This window comes from Myotis lucifugus, unplaced genomic scaffold (assembly GCF_000147115.1).
Source record: "Myotis lucifugus unplaced genomic scaffold, Myoluc2.0 scaffold_682, whole genome shotgun sequence".
Classification (NCBI taxonomy): domain Eukaryota; kingdom Metazoa; phylum Chordata; class Mammalia; order Chiroptera; family Vespertilionidae; genus Myotis; species Myotis lucifugus.
In genome coordinates this window covers 227885-241431 of record NW_005871730.1, presented here as the reverse complement: position 1 = coordinate 241431, position 13547 = coordinate 227885, and positions in this window count along the sequence as shown.

Sequence of the window (13547 nt, the reverse complement as noted above, 5' to 3'; positions counted from 1 at the left end):
CCAGGGCCAGGTGCCTGACAGCCTGGTGCCTGGCAGACCAGCCAGTCCTGAGCCTGCTGGCCCTGCCCCTAGAAGCCACGGTGAAGGCTCCTGACCACGTTACCCTTCCCCTCCTGCCTGGCCCAGGCCCTTCCCCACGAGGCCCGGTGTGGTGGCCCCTCCTCCTGAGACCTGTGAGAAACCAGCTCCTGCAGGGGCATTGCCTCCTGGTCGGCCGGTCTCACCACCCTGGACATAATAAAATCTACATTTCAAAACACTGCATACGCACAACCAGGAGGCCTGGCAATCCCGCCCCCCTGCCACGGGGCAGCTTCCCCTCACTGATGTGTCAGGAATGTAGACAGTCGGATCCCAGCCCCCGTGGACGCGGAGGTGTGAGCTACAGCCCAGAGGCCCCTGCAGAGGGGCCGGCATTGTCTTCCTTGGGACTGACTCCGTGGGACCTGGTGCTCCTGCTGGGCCCCCTTGTCCGTGTCCCCATCTCCTCATGGGGGAGAGTCAGCCACTGTGCAGCAGCTGTCCCCACAGAGCAGTCAGCGTGGGGCCGTCGTAAACATCCCTGGTTCTGCCCGATACCTGCAGAGGGAAGGGGTGTCCAGGACCCGCCCCTGCACTAAGGACCTGGGCAAAATCCTCTGTGCCAGCCCACCCTCTGCACCCTCAGTGTCAGACCCTCGGCCCAGGATGGGCCCCCTCACCCTCACTGTCAGACCCTCAGCCCGGGATGGGCCCTACCCCTCACTGTCAACTTCAGCCCGGGATGGGCCCTTCACCCTCACTGTCAGAACCTCGGCCCGGAATGGGCCCTGCACCCTCACTGTCAGACCCTCAGCCCGGGATGGGCCCTGCACCCTCACTGTCAGACCCTCAGCCCGGGATGGGCCCTGCACCCTCACTGTCAGACCCTCAGCCCGGGATGGGCCCTGCACCCTCACTGTCAGAACCTCGGCCCGGGATGGGCCCTGCACCCTCACTGTCAGAACCTCGGCCCGGGATGGGTCCCCTCACCCTCATTGTCAGACCCTCAGCCCGGGATGGGCCCTGCACCCTCACTGTCAGACCCTCAGCCCGGGATGGGCCCTGCACCCTCCTAATGTGACATCATGCCTCTGCTTATTTTCCAGCACCTTCTGCTGGAGCGGCTGCCGGAGCCACACAGCCAACGCTTCCGTCCTCCAGGACCCTCTAATCCCAGCACATTCCCCTTCACTGCACACGCCCCGGACCGCGCGCCTCACCTGTCACCCTTTCCTGTCACCTCCACCCCCGCGGGCGGTGACTCAGCCTGCTAATCCCCAGCTCTGCCTCCGGAGCGCACGTGGCTCCCTGCCTGCTGGAATCCGCGCCCGTGTCCTCTGATGCTGGTTCCCGCGGCCAGCGGGGCTCTGGGCAGAGAAACCCTGCCACATGGGCCGGCTGGCTTCGTGTGTGGATCTTGATTCAGGCTCCTTTGGGTGGCCAGCCCTGGAGGCCAGCCCTGGAGGCCGTGCAAGCGGGAGACCCTGTCCGTCATTGTCAGTTACTGGGAGAGCAGACCACCCTCCGCATCGAGGCTGGGCGCCCAGGCACCCCTAAGCTGGAACACATCCTCCCACCCCCTCGCTCCCTTCCCAGACCTCCCTCCAGTCTCCCCAGAGGCAACCTCTATCCTGAAGCTGATGCCCTCACTTTCCCCCTCTTGTATATGAATCTATAAACCAGCGGTTCTCAACCTGTGGGTCGAGACCCCTTTGGCGGTCGAACGACCCTTTCACAGGGGTCGCCTAAGACCATCCTGCATATCAGATATTTACATTACAATTCATAACAGTAGCAACATTACAGTTATGAAGTAGCAATGAAAATAATTTTATGGTTGGGTCACAACATGAAGAACTGTATTTATTTTTTATTTTTTTAAATATATTTTATTGATTTTTTACAGAGAGGAAGGGAGAGGGATAGAGAATTAGAAACATCGATGGGAGAGAAACATCGATCAGCTGCCTCTTGAACATCTCCTACTGGGGATGTGCCCACAACCAAGGTACATGCCCTTGACCGGAATCGAACCTGGGACCCTTCAGTCCGCAGGCCGACGCTCTATCCACTGAGCCAAACCGGTTAGGGCAAGAACTGTATTTAAAGGGCCAGAAGGTTGAGAACCACTGCTAGTAAACAATAGTGTTCTGTTTTGCTTGATTTTGACAAGTTGAAGCATGTGGCATGAAGTCTCCTGCAATTAGTTCTTTTTCATCCAATATTGTGTTTCTAAGATAACCCACATTGTCACATGTAACTATAGGTTATTCCTTTTCACTGCTGTATACTGTCCCATGTCCGACTATTGCACATCCGTATATGAAGTCTCTGGTGATGAGCAGAGCATCTAAAACATTCAAGTGGGCAGCGCCCGTGTCAGGGACCGGGGAGGCGAGCTGCTGTGCCTGGCGGAGCACGCCTGGGGATGGCAGGTGGTCATATCAACCAGTGTTCATTTCTTGAGTTTATTTATTGGTTCTTGATCATTGTAGTTGCCTTCTTAAGACAATGGTCCCTTCCAGGCAGAGCACACTGTGCTTTGACAGTCTCTCTGAGGCCTGGGTGGGCAGGGGGAGGCCAGAGGGCCCGGCCAGGGCAGCAAGGCCTCTTGGGCCGGGCTCTTGCGTCCCTCCAGCGTTATATGGGTGTGGGACTCAGAGGAACTCGGGCAAAGGCCTGGTGCATGGGACTTTCTGAGCCATGCGGGGAGGACCCTTGTGCCTTATCAATCCATTGCAGACTGATACTTTTACAGAATAAAATAGAAAGAAACAACTAGAAAGATGAAATAAACAAGCGAAGGTCTACAAAATGCAAGGCCAGCGTCTTTACTGCTGCGCTTACATGGAGTCGGCTGTCAGATGGGCATCCGTGTCTGTGATGCCCTGGGTGACCTGTGGGTCCTGCTGTGGGGCAGTGACAAGCCATTCTTCCTATGGGCTGCTTGGTGGCTGCCTTTGCATAGCCGTGCTGCCCAGGTAGGTGGGAGAACAAGAAAAGCCAAGTGGGCCAGGCGATGGGGACCACCAGGAGTTAAGGGGCAGAGAAGTGGAAGGAGGTGGGGACAGATGACTCAGAGACAGGAAAGTCATGGGATGCTGCAGGGATTGTGGGGAGAGACAGGGCCGGGTGGGAAGGGTCCCACCCCCATGGAGGTGCCCCCTCCCTCCCCATAATGGGCCCAGCTAACCCAGAAGCTCCGCCGGGTGACCACCAGCTGAGACCCTGGCACAGCCCTCACCCCTCAGACTCAGTTTCCCCACATGTATCACTGGGGAACAAGTCGTAGTGACAAGGAAACGAGGAGGCCCTGCTGAGCGTTCACGTGGTGCCTTAGGTCAGCAGCACCTGCTTTTACAAAGAGGGAAGCCTCCCATCCTGCTGAGTGACACAAAGCCTGCTCTCCCGTTAGCCACTGGGCAGCAGAGCCTGGACTGCAGCAGAGCCAGGGGGGCTTTCTATGGGTCAACAGCCCAGGTGGAGCCACAGCCTTCAGGGCGCTGATAACACACTCCTGGGAGCGGGGCCCCAAGCAGCTTCCCTATCTCCCCCGCAGGGCTGGATGCCTTTCTAATTCAGGCCTTTCCAGGCCGCCTGCCTGCGGCTCCTTAAATGGTCAAACGCGGCCTGATTGCTCCAGCCTGGTCATCAGCCCTGGTTCCAATCGCCTGCCACCTGCCTCGACCCCCCACCCTCGCCCCCCACCCTCCCACCCCACCCCCGCCACAGCCATCCACAGGTGGGAAGGGTCACTCCCCCACTCAGCTCAGCTCAGCCTTGGGCAGGCTGTTTGCACACCAGCCTAGGAAGGAAGCGCTTTCCCTGAGCATGTAGAGCTTGGTGGGGGCTGACTTTGGCCCTGGAGTGCACCCCCACCCCCACCCCCACCCCCACCCTCGCACTAAAGACCCACATGGCGCCCACCAGCTTCAGCAATTTACCAAGCGAGCTTCCCTTTCCACTTAAAAATCACCTCCACTCCCTGGAGAAGGAACGTGTCTGTAATCAAGGCAGATTCGAATGGGAAAAGGCAGGCGATTAATCTCAAGGGCTCTCAGCACCGCAGCCGCAGATGTTGCTGGTCTGAGGGTGATGGCCTGGAGCCCCCCACCCCCCAGCCCTGAGTGGCAGCCCTGATTGCAGAAGAGGGAAGGGCCCGGAAGCCATGGAGCCAGTGCCCCCTCCGTGGGAGCTCAGTTATTTCAGGAGCCTTGTCCCAGAGCTCGGGCTCTGCCACCCCCAGGCCAGGGTGGACCTGGCCCCCCTCAGTGTGAGGTCTGGGCTGCTGTTGGGCCTTGCCCAGCTCTGTGCATCCTCTACCGATCAGAGGGGAGCTGTGGGGGCTCCTTGTGGGATTTGGGGTCCGTGGCTGACTCTGAGCCCCTGTGCTGTGAGTGCCAAAGCAAGGGTCCCTGTGATGGCAACAGCAGGATCCTGGCGTTAAAGAAAGTCCCTCATAAACCACCGGGTGGGTGCTTCCAGTGCCCCTGAGGTCTGCAGCTCTAACCACGTGTGGGGAGCCGATACAGGGTTAAGCCTCGGACTGACCTGTTGGCAAAGTCACAAACAAGTCCCAGCTTAGAGGGCACAGTCCTCTTAGCATAATTAGGCTTGACCTTATAACGCTCCCGGATCTTATCTGGGAAGCTAATGGGCTGAGGGAAGTGCAGGAAGTGGCCAAAACAAGTGAAACTCACAAGAACTGTGTAACTATGGTGACCACTACCTTGTTTACCTCTGACTATAAAATAAAGGCTCAGCTTGCCTCGTGGATCTTTCTCTGTGGCCTCAGCCAGGCACAGGAAGATCCGCGGAGACTAAAGAGAGCTAGAGAGCTCTGAACACTGTCTCCGTGTAAATCATTCTTCGCCGACTCCGTCCACACCTTTGGGAACCCCTGGCCTGCTGGGCCTGGACCCCGGCACCCCAATATTTCCAAACTATCTCTTGTCTCTTCTCTTTCATTTGTGTGCGGCTCCTCTTCCAGATCCTGAACCCTGAACCACGCGGGACGTGGAGGGAAACATTTACAACACCACGTGCACCCCAACCTGGCAAACACACTGCTGCCCCACGTGACCCAGCAGCCCTCTGGACAGGCTGCCCCTTTGCCCCCCTCCCCTCCCGGAACCTGAGCGTAGACTAGGCCCCACGTGGGGAATCCCCTGTTGGGGACCTGGGCCATGGCTGGAAGGAAAGGGGCTCCCGGGGGCTGGAGACAGACGGGGGGATGGCATAAACCAGAGAGAACGGACATGACACTTCCCTGCTGCCATGACACACACCTTTCTCAGGCACATTCTACACCAGAGACATGGGTGTCCTGGGAGGGTCATGGACACTGTCCCAGGGCCCTAAACAGAAATCGTGCAAAGCCGAACGAAGAACCCTGGCCTCCTTGTCTCTTTCAAACCCAGACCATTCATGCCCTCCAAGTCGCTTTCAGTCACTAGGACTTCAGGTCACCCACCGGCTCTCAGGACCCGAGGACCCTCCCAGGGACCAGGCCCCGTGGGGAACACTCTGAAATGGGTGCAGAGAGCAGGGGCAGTGCCGGCCCTTTCCTGGGGTGGGCCTGCCAGGGCTGGCCGGCTTTGGGGCAGGGTCTGCACCTGGCCTTGCCCTGAGGTGGGCGGAGCCTGTGGCCTCGCCAGCCAGGAGACCCCCAACCCCACCACCACCTTCCATAACCCTCCTGTAAGGTGGAACCGTGGGGCCACCCAGGACAGCCCATGGTGTTGAGCGTCCCCGGGGTGGGATGGTGGCAATGCCCTTTTACCGGGAAGCCAAACAGCTCCATGCAGGAGGGGACACAGCCAGGGGCCTGCCTGCCCAGTCTCCCTTTGAGGGGCACACAACCTACAGGGCCAGACCTGAGCGTGGCCGCTCAGCCCAGGACAGAGTGGCGGTGTGAGAGGTGCCCATGCTCCCAGCTCTCTGAGCGCCCAGGGAAGAAGAGTCAAACCTCCCAGGCTCTCGGAGGTCCGAGCCACAGCAGCTCTGCCACCAGACACGGGTACTCATGGCATTTCCCTGTGGATCCTGTCCTCCACGGTCCATTCCCGGGGCCTCTCAGCCAGTGGGAGGAGGCATCAGACCGTGGCCTGGGGTGGACGCTGTCCAGGGTGTGGGCACAAGGACGCTTCACTCAGCCCGACGGGCATCTGGGCTCACCCAGGTCACAGGGACCAGCTCCAGAGCACATCACTGTGCCCTGGACGCAAGCCAGCCACTTACCCTCTCCCTGACTGAACAAGAAGGGTCTCCCTCACCCCCTCCCAGGCCTTAAATCACTTGTCAAGGTCACACAACTGCACAAGGTCAAAACGTCAGGCACCAGGACTCCAAGCATCCACGTGGCAGTGGCTCCTCCCAGGGTTTTACTTGGGGAATTCCACGTGTGGGCACTGGGCAGCGGGAACCCCTCGCAGGTATTGGGGGGTGGGGTAGGAGATTCCTCATTGCAGAAGACAGAACTCAATGGAGGAATCCCTGACCTGGGGGATCCTTGTAGGGAAACCCTCACATGGGAATGAGTGCAGATCTTCAGTAACCTGCTGCTGGCTGAGGCAGGAGCCTGGCGTGTCTTGGGAGCCACCCTGCTCCACGGTGTGCCTGCTGGGGGGGTGAGGGGTGGCAGATATGAGCCCTGGCCCATGCTGCTCAGTCCCTGGGGCTCAGAAGACCCCACTGCATGCCAGGACACCACTGTGTGCTCTGCAGGGGCTTCAGCAAAGCCTGGGTCCCAGCATTGCACTGTGGTCACTTGTGATCCAGGGGCATCCCGGACCCAGGACCTTTTAGATTTCACAGCTGAAAAGTCTGCCTAGCCGTGTGACCTCGGTCACGTCACCACGCCTCTGTGTGCTGGTCTGTGAGATGGGTAGGGAATCAGCCAACTGTGAACACATGTGGCCAGAGGACAACTGATAAGGAACAAGATAGATGACCGACGGACATGGGCACAGCAGGTGTCCTAGCAGGGCCCTCCAGTGCTAGAGTGTAAGGTCACAGGTGGTGGGGATGGGGGTGGGGGGAACCTGACCACAGCCTTGGATGACTAAGGCTTTGGATGTCCATCCATCTGGAGAAGCTGCCAGCCCTGGAGAAGCTGCTGGCCCTGGAGAAGCTTCAGGCCCTGGAGAAGCTGTTGGCCCTAGAGAAGCTTCAGGCCCCGGAGAAGCTGCAGGCCCTGGAGAAGTTGTAGACCCTGGAAAAGCTGTAGGCCCTGGAGAAGCTGCTGGCCCTGGAGAAGCTGTAGGCCCTGGAGAAGCTGTCGGCCCTGGAGAAGCTGCCAACCCTGGAGAAGCTGCCAACCCTGGAGAAGCTGCTGGCCCTGGAGAAGCTGCAGGCTCTGGAGAAGCTGCAGGCTCTGGAGAAGCTATAGGCCCTGGAGAAGCTGCTGGCCCTGGAGAAGCTGCCAACCCTGGAGAAGCTGCCAACCCTGGAGAAGTTGTAGGCCCTGGAGAAGCTGTAGGCCCTGGAGAAGCTGCCAACCCTGGAGAAGCTGCAGGCCCTGGAGAAGCTGCAGGCCCTGGAGAAACTGCTGGCACTGGAGAAGCTGCTGGCCCTAGGGAAGTTGCGGCCTCTCATTCTTTTCTCATCTGTCTTAGGAGACTGAGGCCTCTCTAGCCTGACCGTCCTTGAATCCTGAGAAGAAAATCATTCCATACCCTAGTCCTGCCTGAAAAAAAGATCTGATTTGTACAGATTCAAGTGCAAGGAAGAAAAGAGAAGCAATGAAGGAGCTGAGCGATGCTGCATCCCGCTTGGCTCCAGAATTTCATACATGTGTCATGTACAAAGAACCAGGCCAGCTACATACGTGTGATTCCCACTCTGTGACATTCTGGAGAAGACACAACGGTGGAGACAGTAAAAAGCAAAGAGCTCAGTGGCTGCTCGGGCTGGGGAAGGGATGAACAGGTGGGGCTCAGGGGAACTTCGGGCGGTGAAGTTGTTCTGTATGATTATTAATGGGTCAAACGTCTCATTATACGTTTGTCAAAACCCAGAGAATATAGACCCCAGAAAGTAAATTCCAATGTAAACTATGGACTCCGGTTAATAACAATATATCAATATCCGCTCAACAATTGTAACAAGCGCAGCACACCAGTGAAGGCATAAGCCACTGGGGGAACTGGAGAGGCCGGGAAGGGGAATGTGGGAATCTGTGCTTTCCCATCAAATTATCTGTAAAGGGAAAACTGCTCTGAAAGAATTAAATCTATTAATTTAAAAAGGAAGAGGAGAGTCAGGAGGCGGCATGGCCATTCTGAGCGAACCCAACTGCATCGCTGAGTCCCCGCTGTACCCTTGCAGACGTGGCCCCTCCCCTGGCCCTCGGGGCTCCGCACCACAGAGAGGCTGGCCGGTGAGCAGCCCGCAGTCTGACAAGCTGTCTGGCCTCTGTGCACTCGGGTGGTCAGGCATCCCAGGGACTCTGGGCTGAGCCTGGGCGGTGAGCCAGGCTGGTTCTGTCCGCGCGTATTTGCTTTGACAAACCACCACTCTGCTTCGTGGTGTCAGCATCACGATTTACGGGAGCCGGATGACGAAAGCCGCCCGGAGCCGGCCCTCGGTCAGGCAGTGTTTGGGGCATTCCTGGTGAACCGCACTCCAGTCATCTGTAGCCAGGAGGACCTTAGGTGCTGGGGTGGAGGAGGCCCGTGTGCCTGCGGCAAGTGTGGGGCCAGGGTCGTGCCCTGATGACTGTGCCCACCCCACACCCAGCATCCCGTCATCCACTACAGCCCTAGTGCCTCGGGTGAACGAGGTGATGGCGAAACGCTCCCCGTGGCAACAGGGACTGGGTAGAACTGCTCCCTGCTCCATGCCTAAGGCCCATGTTTCTGAGTAAATTCCTTTTTCTAAGGACACACCCCATGTCCCGACAATCTACTGCCTCCAGACTGTTCCATTAGCCAACTTTTTCTCAACCTGGAGTGCAGGAGAGAGTGCGGGCTTGGCCGAGACACACCCGTGAGGTACCCTTGGTCCCCAGGACTGACCCTCTGCCCACCACTGTCACCCTCATGTTCTTCCACAGCCACGGTCTTCCTGGGAGCTGCTGGGGTGGCCTTGGAGCCTGGGGCCTCGTCCCTAACAGGACAGAAACGCCCGGCTGCATGTCCAGCAATTACCCACCAGCAGAGAGCTGGGGACTAAAGCCCTCTGACACCCCATCCAAACCAACTGCCACGGGAAACCGCAGGGTGACGGAGTGTCACCACAAGGCGCCCCGGCACCGCCTCTTGTCTCCCCTGAAGTCCTGGGTTCTCTTCCGATTTCTCGCCCGGATGTGCGTGAACTCCCACGAAGGGCATTCCCACAGCTGCAGAGACCTCGAGAGAGCAGCCCGGCGTCACTTCTCAGAACTCAAAACCGGTGTCCTGGGAACGCCAGGAATCACACCTTCCCCCCAAGGGCCCCCTTTCCAGGTGTCCTTTCAGATCACAGAGCGGAGTCCTCACATGGTCGGTCTTTGGAAACATCCAAACACTCCAAGAATGCTGACTGGTGGGTTCCACCGAGTGTGACCTCAGAGCCCGTAAGTCACCGGGCTCCTTGTAGCCTGCGGCACGCGGCTCTGAAAGCAGCCGGGCTGAGGCGAAGTGTGACCAGTGGTTCATTCCAGCGGCTCCATCTCCATCCGGTTCCACTGCCGGGATTTGGTTTAATCGAATCCACCCCAGGCAAGAACATGGGCAGGGAGATGAGCTCAAGATCCCAGAGAAAGGGCCAAGGCTCCCCTGCCCTGTTCCAGGGACAACCCCAGCACCGTGAGCTGCGAGGCTCAGAGTGAGGAACACACCCTGTGGGCTCAACCCCTGCTGCAACGTTCCGTAAATCAGGTCAGGTCACCCAGGGGCCTTCAGGAGTCAGGCTGGCTGAGTCAGAGGAGGCTGTTGGGGGTGGGCACCCACCCAGCTCCCTGGGACCCTGAGGGTGACCAGCCCATTTTAAGTGGACGTTATTTGGGAGCAGCTGGATCCAAGAGAGAGGGCGATCGGGGCGACCCTGTGCTCTGGGGATACCTGGCTCACAGCAGCACTGACCCCTGGTGCCTACGTCCAAGCTGGTGGACAGCGTGTCACCGCACCCTGACCACCCGGAGGCTGTGCTCATGGAGGACCATGTGGCATGGCTGGGTTTTCAGGTCCTGATTCAGCTCAGCATCAGCCCGGTCCAGACCGTGAGCACAGGTCACCGTTCAGACAGAGCGGTGGGGACACGTGAACACGTTGTGAAAAGGTCAGTGACTGCAGGGCCCTGGCAGGAACAGACGCAACGAGGGTGGCACAGTGGTGGGGACGCCGGTGACCTGGAGGACAGATGTGCAGACTGGCCTCAGGAATGCTGGGTTCTTAGGTGAGGTTTTTAAATGTGAGCAATTCATTGCTAACGGTGTTTAAGCTTGCCCTGGCCGGCTGGACTCCGTGGATAGAGCATTGGCCTGTGGACCACAGGGTCCTGGGTTCGATTCCAGTCAAGAGCACATATCATGGTTGCAGGACCTTCTCTGGCCTGCGCCCTGGTCGGGGAGTTTGCAGGAGGCAACCAACTGATGTGTTTCTGTCTTTCCCTCTCTCTTCCACTCTCTCTAAAAAATCAATGGAAAAACATCCTCGGGTGAGGATTAACAAAAAAAATAAAAGTGTTTAAGCGCTGCAGGCCCGTAACGTCAGGAGTGAAGCAGCACCAGCCATGTCAGGCCCCGAACATGCAGCTCCTTGGACTGACAGATGAGGGAACTGAGGCTGGGTAGGTGGGGCAGCTCACCGTCACGTGGCTGCTTCCTGGCAAAGCCGGGCCCGAGATGCAGGAGTCCCACCTCCTCCTGATGACACGGTCACCTGTGGATTTTAGGAGACAGAACTGAGGGCTCTCTTGCCCCGTTCTGTTCAGAACCTTAGTTTCTCCCTAAGAAAGTGAAGGAAACAAGTTTTCCTCCCATTGTGCTGGCAGCTGGTCGCTCTGCCGGGAGGAAAGCGCGACCTGTGCCCACATCAAGGCCCCCAGCCTCAGAGGTTTCCCACAGACACCACACTCGTGCCACCCATTTCTAGAACGTGCCCGCTGGTCAGGGAAGAACCCAGCCAGCCCTGCACACACCACCCTCCTGAGCGGCAGGACAGTCCTCTGGTGACATCCAGCTGGGCCACGGCCACGGCCACGGCCACAGCCAGGGCCACGCCTGAGCCTCCCTCCTCCCCAGCTCACTGCAAACGCATGTCAGATCTGTGGCCTAGGCCTTCCTGCTGCTCTTTCAGCCTTTTGCTGTCCATTTCCTCCCCCCACTGAGGAATGGTACTCACACAGCTCGCAGGGTTCCGTGTTACAAGTTATATCCCAGGAGCCACATCTTAGCACTGTCTGGAGCTCAGCTTCTGAGTCCCCATCAACACCCTTAGCATCTGTTGTGTCCAGGATGACAAACACAGGCAGCTGGCTGGAGCTTGGTGCTCCCGGGCCGGTCGCGGGTCCAGCCCCACGGGAACCCTACGGTGCCAGGCAGTGCATGATGCCATGTCGACATGACCCATCTTCCCGAAGCCCCCACTGTGTGGGAAGACGTGGGCAGGAATGGAGGGCGTCTACTTAGCCTCTAAGTGATTTATAGTCAAACATGCAAGAATCGAGGACAGGCAGGTCAGGGGGATGGCCATCGGTTTCCGCCATAACTGCCTCCCAGAGTCAGAGCAAATGCCGGGCTTGCCCAAACTCTATAACTGAGGGATGGAATCCTGATCGGGAGTTGAATCCGCAACATTTTTGGTGCCTGGGATGACACTTCAACCAACTGAGCCACCCAGTCGGGGCCTAAATCTACTCTTTAAAAAAGTCTATTAATTAAAAAGAAATCAGGTACAAAATTTAAAAGTGCAAGAATTTTTAAAACAACAAAATTTTAAAAACGAACATGGTGACAGAAAGACATTGGGACAATTATATATATATAATTGATTTCAGAGAGAAAGATAGAAACATTAATGATGAGAGAGAATCATTGATCAATTGCCTCCTGTATGCCCCACAACTGGGGATGGAACCCGAAACATGGGCATGTGCCCTGACTGGGAATCAAACAGTGACCTCCTGGTTCATAGGTCGAAGCTCAACCACTGAGCAACACCGGCCAGGCAACAATATCTTTTTAAAAGGAAGGAGAGGAGGGAATCTCGGGTCCTATGGCTTCTCCATTTTACTTCAAGTGCAAAATATGACCTCTAAGGAGACTGTGAGAGGCTAGGGTTAGTCGATTATAATCACAAAGCAACCACTGAAAAACTCCAGTGATAGAGCCAAAAAGCCAATCGGTAAGTTACAAGGGAATGCTACAAAACATTGAAATAAGAAAGCAAGAAAAGAGAACAGAGGGACAAGATCCAGAGGGGACAAAGTGAATAGTAAAATGACAGGCTACACGCAGTCGGTGTCAATGACACATTAAAGGTAAATGGGGTAAACGCACCCCATTACAAGTTCAAAGTAATAACTGCATGTGTTTATTAGAGAACCAGCCTGTGGTGAATCAGAGACCAGGAAGGGCGCGAGGCAGGGACAAGAGGAGCAGGTTACGGCAGGAACAGGGACCAAAGCGCCAAGAGGTGAACAGCTTCAGCTCCAAACGTTACATCAGGGGCCACGTGAGCCCTTGGAGCCTCCGTCCCAGGACCAGGGTCATGGTGGGAGTGCCGTTCAAGCCCCAGTGGGTCTGCTGGCCACCCCGCCCTGGGGTGCCCATCACTCCAGGAGGGTCCTTCTCATTCTCCTGGTGGGGGAGCATCCTGGGTCCCGCGTCCCTCCACTGTGGGCAGACAGGAACTGGAAGTCACGGTGGCCAGTGTGCTCCGCTGGCCCGGAGCTCCTGTGAGCGCCCCCATTTTTCATTCTGAGTCATTTTGGGTCCCCAGAGAAGAGCCCTTGCCTGGTCACTCACTTAGGATAAAAATACCCAGACTCCCTTCCAGCCATAGAAGGAAGATGGGCTGAGAGGCCCCTGTGGGGTGGGGGTGGGGGGGAGGCCCCTGCCCACTGCCCCAGGCTGCTCCTGCAGGCCCTCTTGGTGAGCAGGGCTGGGTGACCCTTGGCACCACCCTGGGTAAAAATACTGCTCTAAAAAAGGGACGCGTGAGGTCCCCAGAGAGGGGTCAGGCGGGCAGCGGCCTCAGGGACACGCAGCAGCAGCTGAGGGAGGGGCGTGACCAGCACAGACAGCCAGGCTGTGTCTCAGGAAGCCCTAAAAGGGTCCCCCCCCCACCCCCCTGCCACCCCGCTTCCCAGAAAAGAGGCCTGTGGCTTAGCAAGATGGAGCTATTTTTATGCATCTGCCTTCCCAGGACAGCCACAGGGGCAAGGTGGGGGGTGGAGGGGATAGGGTGAAGCGGGGAGGCACCCAGCTCCCAGCCCCCCACCCCCCCCCCTCCAGGGAGCGCCATTCAGGTGAAGGCAGGAAGAACAACACCAGGGCAGCTCCCATGCAGCGGTTCTCAACCTGTGGGTTGCGACCCCTTTGG